The sequence below is a fragment of the Phoenix dactylifera genome, unplaced genomic scaffold (assembly GCF_009389715.1).
Source record: "Phoenix dactylifera cultivar Barhee BC4 unplaced genomic scaffold, palm_55x_up_171113_PBpolish2nd_filt_p 001231F, whole genome shotgun sequence".
NCBI lineage: Eukaryota > Viridiplantae > Streptophyta > Magnoliopsida > Arecales > Arecaceae > Phoenix > Phoenix dactylifera.
In genome coordinates, this window is record NW_024068566.1 from 89,023 (window position 1) to 97,308 (window position 8,286).

The following is an 8,286-nucleotide window of genomic DNA, read 5'->3' on the forward strand; positions in this document are numbered from 1 at the left end:
CCCGCGATTTCCGCATCTTTGATCAGCTAGCATCCGGGCATCTTCCAAATCTGCATCCCAGCTCCCACGTGATCAACGTCTGCTTCTGCCGCAGGGTCCGCATCCAACGCCCTGTAGTCGTTCCGCGTGCGTATCATACGAATCTCAGCATCCCGAGCCCAACATCCGGCCGTCCGTGGCGATTCCACCGCGTCCGTCTTCTCCTCATGCAAATCTCCCATGTCCGTGCAACCTCCCAGTTCAGCTGTCCGCTTCATCCACGCGATTCCACCGCGTCCCAGCTTCCTTCAAGCATCCTCTGCATCCAGATCTCAAGCGATGGAGTCCCAGATTTCAGATCTCCTGAGATCCCAGCTCCATGATCACGATCCACCCGCGCTTCCCAGCATCTCCGAATCCTTCCACGATGGAACAGCAGGGAATCCCAAATCCCGCGAGCAACTCGTTGCCCAGTCGTCCGCGTCCGAAGATCCCGCATCCCAGCAAAGTCCCAGCCATCTGCGAAGGATCATCCACATCCCAGGATCCACAATCAGATCTCCCAGGCGATCGTGATCTTCCAGAATCCCAGGTCCCCGCGTCCGCAGCTTTCGGAGTCGCAATCTCTTCAGCTCACTTGCATCCGTCCATCCATCCGTTCACGGTGCATCCAAGCGTCACAGCAGGCCCCAAGTTCGCGATCTCATCACAGCCATCCGCGCCCATTCCCTTGCGAGCATGAGGGCTCGCATGAACTATATGAGGCCGGGCAAGCTGGGGAAGAGAGGATTATCCCTCATTCGAAAAACAGAGCCTCAACCGGCTATTGAAGGAAAGAAAAAAAAAAAGAAGAAGGAAGGAACAGGGGATGCCCTGTTCTTCCGAAAAGAAAAGAAAAAGAGAGGGAAAGGCTTATATTTTAATGGAGGGCTGATATCTTGTGAAGGGTGATGGAGGAACCTTTGATGTCTTATTTTCTTTCAAATAAATTCTGAACATTGATCTCTTTGCTTTACATCTATTAAAATATTTTTGATTCTTGCATGCTTATTTATGAGATAGATCTTTTATGGTTTATATTTCTTGATTCATGGATTGTTTCGATGTTTGATTTGTCGTAGACGTAATCGGCACGATAAATACTTAGATCTTGAATTCATGTTTTCAAATTATATACTCCATGATTAAAACTGTTCTATCTGATTGATTCTTAATCAAGAATCGCAGAATTTAATTGTTGAAAATAATTCATCGAAGGGGATTCCAGATCCCTACACCATCTTAATCTATCCAACTTTCAATTCTCTGTTTACTGATTTATTTTCTATTTACAAAACATCATCTTTATCCACTAATTTATTGAATTAATTAATCTAAAATTATATTAAATAATCTAATATATATTTCGTTTCCTGAGAATTCGACCTCGGACTCTCGAGATTTTACTACTTGTACGATTCTCCTATACTTGGGAGATTAGTTTCGCGAAAATATTTTTGCGAACGCGTCAAGTTTTTGGCGCCGTTGCCGGAGAATGGCTGATTTATTAGTATAATTTTAGATTTAATTAGTACTTTAGTAGTTAGTCTTTTTCCTTCGAAAACAAAAAAAAATTCTTTACTACTAATTTTTTTAATTCCCTGCATAGTCTGCATCAAACTCTGATATCAAAGTAATTAACAGTCTGATTGAACTTAAATTTGGTCGTCAGGTGCAGGACCTGTGTTTCTTTCATCTGAACGGTCTGATTGACATTTTGAAACTTTTAAGACCATTAGATTAATACGAAACCTTGCTGCTTTCTGTTTTTAATTTTCTGCATTTAATTTTTTTAGAATCAGAATTTTATTGTTATCATATCTCATTAACCCTTGTTGCTAATTTAAAATTTAAGAAAAAAACTTTAATAAAAGATCAAGGGTGATTATTCAAAAAAAAAAGAGGAAAAACCTAAAATTTTAAATTTCAAATTTTAGAATTCAAATTTCAAACTTCAACTCATAAAATTTTTTTAAAAAATAAATAATTTGCTTGATCACCTATTCAATGAAATTTAATGTCATATCATAAAACATTAAAAAAAAAAATCTCTTGATTGTTGCATATAGTATAAGGCATCAGCATAAAATATTCTAAGGGCTGAACCCATTTAAAAAGATAAGGTCGGGATTTCATCACTCGTCCTTGGCCCAAAAATCACCCCATTGCATAAATATCCTAAGCTTAACTAAAATCTACTAGACGTTGGCCCCTAAGGACATTCGAGCTCAATAGGACGAAGACCACCGAAAGTTGCACCAATTTCGCTCTGTGGCTTAGTTGATGTTTAGGCAAGCTTTGTCCCTATAAGGGAGACAGTTCATCTGTTCGAGGCAAGTGGGTTTTAAGTGGGATCTTTGCGAACGCATCGTGACCCCTCCACTTACCTAGGAGCTTACCTGGTCAACTCGATTCATTAGACCGGATTGGAGGCTTAGGTGCCCTCTTCAAACCAGTTAGGAGCTATCTAGAAATTTAAGAAAAACATTAGAAATTGAGTTGTAATGTTTTGTTGCATATTTGATTGTGAATAGATTTTTGTTTTAGGGTGCCGTTTTAGGGTATCTTTAGTTGGTACTTATATTTATATTTATTTTTTTAAAAAAAATATAAAAAAAATTTAATTAAATTTTGTATGCTAGGTTGGAATAGGGACAATACTGGGCATTTGAATCGAAAAACTTTTGACAATTCCTTAGATCATATTATTAAAACTCTTTCGCAAAATCTCAGATCTGGTGAGATGGCTGATGATGATGTAGGAAGTCACCATGGTGATGAAAGTAGACCCCCAGTTATGACACTTCGACAATACTTACACCCCACTAGGACTAGTCAACCTTCATGCATGATTATTCCTGAAAACGTAGGACACTTTGAAATCAAACCAGGAGTAATTCAATTGCTGCCCAAGTATCATGGGATGGAATCCGAGAACCCTTATCTTCACCTTAAGGATTTTGAGAAAATTAGCATCACATTTAGAGTGCCAAACGTATCGGAAGACGTCCTTAAATTGACCTTGTTCCCTTTTTCCTTAAAGGATAAAGCCAAAACATGGCTGAACTCCTTGAGACCTAGATCGCTAGGAACATGGCATGATATGCAAAGAGAATTCTTGAAAAAATTCTTTCCCGCACAAAGGACTAACTTTTTGAAAATGCACATTAGTAATTTCCAACAAAAAGACCATGAAACATTTTATGAATGATGGGAGAGATTTAAAGAATTACTTCTCTCTTGTCCTCATCACGGGTTTGAAACATGGAGAACCATTAGTTTCTTTTACGAAGGGTTGTCTCCACAGTTAAAACAATTTATAGAGACTATGTGCAATGGTCTATTTTTGGAAAAGCAACCCGATGAGGCATGGGACTATTTAGACTCTCTCGCAGAGACTGCACAATTATGGGATACAGGGGATAGAGTGAATAAACCTTTGCCTAAGCCTACTAGCATTGGACACGGGGGCCTTTACAATCTTAGTACTCAGGATGATATTTAGGCTAAAATGGCAGCCCTTACTAGGAAGGTAGAGAAAATTGAACTTAGAAGGATTGAACCCGTCAAGACCGTAGAACATAACAGCGAGTGTTGTAGAATTTGCGAGATGCCTGGCCATCTCACCACTGATTGCCCCACAATACCCGCATTCAAGGAAGTCTTGCACGATCAGGCCAATGTTATGAATTCCTATCAAAAATCTTTTAATAATCCTTTTTCGGGTACTTACAACCCTGGATGGAAGAACCATCCAAATTTCAGGTGGAGGAATGACCAACCTCAACAAGTATATAACCCAACTCCTCCACCTCCGCAACCTCATTATGCACACGCACCCCCTCAAAAACCCAGTCTCGAAGAAACTTTGCAATCTTTCATGCAAGGTCAAGCTAAAATCAATGATGAATTAAGAAATCAACTGACAACGCTGACCACTGCTTTAAGTGCTCAAGAGAAGGGTAAGCTACCAGCTCAACCACAACCTAACCCTCAAGTCTACGGCGGTAGCAATGCATCATCTTCAACTTTGCATAAAGAACAAGCGAAGAGTATAATAACTTTGCGAAGTGGAAAGGTTATTGACCGACCAGTCCCAGAACAAACACAAGTCATACCTGATTCTGACCCTCCCAAGACAAAAGAAAAGGATAACGAAGAAACTGAAGCACAAACATCTACTGAAAAAATTAAATGTCCTTTTCCTGCACCATTTCCACAAAGATTAAAGCCCTTGCAAAAGCTTGAACCAAACTCTGAAATTTTTGAGCTTTTTAAGCAAGTAAAAATCAATGTACCTCTTCTTGATGCAATCAAACAAGTGCCTTCCTATGCAAAATTTTTGAAGGATTTGTGCACTGTCAAGCGTCGATTAAATATCAAGAAGAAGGCATTTTTGGCTGAAAATGTGAGTGCAATTTTACAGCATAACATTCTTTCTAAATATAAGGATCCAGGTTGCCCAACTATCTCGTGCATCATTGGCAATTTTAGGATTGAGCGAGCATTGCTAGATTTAGGAGCGAGTGTGAACTTGTTGCCATATACGGTATATGAGCAACTCGGTTTGGATGAGTTGAAGCCAACAACTATGACCTTACAATTAGCTGACAGGTCAGTGAAGGTCCCTAGAGGGATTATTGAAGATGTGTTGGTCCAAGTAGACAAGTTCTATTTTCCTGTTGACTTTATCGTACTGGACACACATCCTGCTTCCAATTCACCATCTCAGATTTCGGTCATCTTAGGACGTCCATTCCTTGCAACTTCTAATGCATTGATCAATTGTAGGAATGGTGTCATGAAGCTTTCTTTTGGCAATATGACCTTGGAACTGAACGTCTTTAGTATAGGCAAACAACCCCGTGATCATGAAGAAAGTAAGGAAGTTGAATGGGTTGCGGAAGAATATCTGTTAAAAGAAACATTTACTGAATCGGCCGACAATGGTTTGATAGATTGGTGTTCTGAAGGTACTGCTGATGATATGGTCCCACCTATTTTAGATAACTCGGATGTCATGATGGTTAATGGGTGGAGACCGAGAATAGAGGAATTTGAACAGTTGCCACCTCGAGAAGAAAAGATAGTACCATTCCATGAACAAGCACCTAAGCTCGAGTTGAAACCTTTACCGAAGAAACTCAAGTATGCCTTTCTTGGACTCGAGGACACTTTTCCTATAATCATCTCATCTGATCTTGATCATGCCCAAGAAAGAAAATTACTTTGTGTTCTAAAAAATCATAAAGGAGCTTTAGGGTGGTCTATTGCCGACTTGAAGGGGATTAGCCCTTTAATTTGCATGCACCGGATATATTTGGAGGACAATGCCAAAACCACAAGGCAAATGCAACGCAGGTTGAATCCTACGATGAGAGATGTGGTTAAAGCAGAAGTCCTCAAGTTGCTTGACGTGGGTATTATTTACCCAATTTCCGACAGCAAGTGGGTAAGTCCTACTCAAGTCGTTCCTAAGAAAGCGGGTCTGACAGTAGTCAAAAATGAGCAGGGTGAACTAGTCCCAACTCATGTTCCGACGAGTTGGCGCATGTGTGTTGACTACCGAAAATTAAATTTGGTCACTAGGAAAGATCACTTTCCCCTACCCTTCCTAGACCAAGTTTTGGAAAGAGTTGCAGGACACAATTTCTATTGTTTTCTCGATGGCTATTCTAGATACTAGCAAATTGAGATTTCACCAGAAGATCAAGAGAAGACTACTTTCACTTGTCCTTTTGGCACATTTGCTTTCCGTCGGATGCCATTCGGGTTGTGTAATGCACCTGCGATATTTCAAAGATGCATGCTTAGCATTTTTGAAGATATGAACGAGAAATTTTTAGAAGTGTTTATGGATGATTTCTCTATTTTTGGCGACTCATTTGATGATTGCCTGTCACATTTACAAGCAGTCTTAGCTCGATGCATGGAAAAGAATCTGATACTGATTGGGAGAAATGCCACTTCATGGTGCCAAAGGGAATTGTCCTAGGACATATTGTTTCATCGAAGGGCATGGAAGTTGATAGAGCTAAAATTGACCTAATCGCCAAGCTACCTGCACCCAAGACGGTTAGAGATGTTAGATCATTTTTGGGTCACGCCGGATTTTATAGGAGGTTCATCAAGGACTTTAGTGTCATAGCTCGACCATTATGTAACCTCCTATCCCTTGATACACCGTTCAATTGGACTGAAAACTGTCAAGAGGCATTCGAAAAGTTGAAGTCTATGCTTAGCATTGCACCCATCGTGCGACCACTCGATTGGTCATTATCTTTTGAAATCATGTGCGATGCTAGCGACTATGCGATAGGAGCTGTCCTAGGACAACGCAAGGATAATAAGCCATATGTCATTTACTATGCAAGCAAAACCTTGAACGATGCTCAAATGAATTACACCACCACCGAGAAGGAATTGCTTGCAGTAGTATTTGCATTAGACAAATTTCGCTCTTATATCCTTGGTGCTCCTATTGTTATATTCACAGATCATGCAGCGCTAAAATATTTGCTGGATAAGAAAGAGGCCAAACCACGCTTAATACGATGGATACTTCTACTCCAAGAATTTGACATCACAATCAAAGATAAAAAGGAAGTAGAGAATGTGGTTGCTGACCATTTATCATGGCTAGTTGTTCATGATTTGGTGCCACAGTTGCCCATCAAGGACTCGTTCCCTGAAGAGCAATTTTTTGCACTTTCTACTATGCCATGGTATGCTGATATCGTAAACTTTCTTGTCACGAACTAGATGCTGGAGCAATGGGGATCGAATGATAAGAATAATTTCTTGCGTGAAGTAAGGAGCTATTATTATGATGCCCCTTATTTGTTCAAGTATTGCAATGATCAAATCTTTAGAAGATGCATTCCGGATCATGAGATGCAAAGTGTACTCTCTTTTTGTCATGCCAGTGCTTGCGGAGGTCACTTTGCATCTAAGAAAACGGCAGCTAAGGTGTTACAATGTGGTTTTTATTGGCCAACACTATTTAAAGATGCCCACAAGTTCTGTCGGACATGTGATCCATGTTAACGTGTTGGGAGTCTAACTCGTAGGCAAATGATGCCTCTTCAGCCCATTACTGCTATTGAAATTCTTGACATATGGGGCATTTATTTCATGGGTCCGTTTCCACCATCTTTTGGATATGAGTACATTTTAGTAGGTGTAGAGTATGTGTCCAAATGGGTAGAAGCTGTGCCTTGTCGAACAAATGACCATAAACTAGTTTTAAAATTTTTTAAAGAAAATATATTTTCTAGGTTTGGGATGCCCAAGATCATAATTAGTGATGGGGGAAAACATTTCTGTAATAAGCCTTTTGAGATCCTATTACGAAAGTACGGTATCACTCATAGAATTGCAACTCCTTATCACCCGCAGACTAGTGGCCAAGTAGAGTTAGCCAATCGGAAGATTAAACGAATTTTAGAGAAAACGGTGAATCCATCACGCAAAGACTGGTCTTTAAAAACTTTTTGACGCATTGTGGGCTTACCGTACTGCTTATAAAACTATTCTTGGTATGTCCCCGTATCGGCTAGTCTATGGAAAAGCATGTCATCTACCTGTTGAAATAGAGCATAAATCGTATTGGGCCATTAGAAAATTAAACTTTGAATTGCAAGATGCTGGTTTAGCTAGAAAATTACAATTAAGTGAGTTGAATGAAATTCGTCGGGATGCGTATGACAATGCTAGACTCTGTAAAGAACGAATGAAAATTAGGCACGATAAATCAATTCTAAGAAAATCTTTTGAACCTGCACAAAAAGTTCTTTATTATGACTCTCGCTTACATCTGTTTCCTGAAAAGTTATGATCAAGATGGACAGGTCCTTTCATTGTAAAAACTGTTTTTCCACACGGGGCAGTTAAAATTGAGAATCCACAGGATGGCACAATTTTTAAGGTAAATGGACAAAGATTAAAACCTTTTCTTGAGAATTTTGCAGATGAAGAGAACTCCTTTTCGTTGGGGGAGCCCTCTTATGACTGAGCATGACGGCCAAGGTATGTGTATATTAGTTAGAATTATTTTTTTTGTTTTATTTCTAGTTTTCTTTTTATTTTGTTCTTCTTTTCTGGAAATCAACAGCTCAAGGTATTCTTTTTCTCTCCAATATTATTTTTCCTATTGTCTCTCATAAATAGTTTTCTTGCATCTTTTACATTGAGGACAATGCAATGTTTAAGTTGGGGGGAGGAAAATATTTTGCAAAAAAAAAAAAAAAACTTGTTTTTGCATTTGAT

At 39.4% G+C, this 8,286-nt stretch overlaps 1 pseudogene; it reads right to left on the reverse strand.

Moving 5' to 3' along the window:
- Window positions 1-3,178: 3,178 nt before the first annotated feature.
- Window positions 3,179-3,276, reverse strand: LOC120108226 (annotated as a pseudogene).
- Between the last annotated feature and the right edge of the window lie 5,010 nt (window positions 3,277-8,286).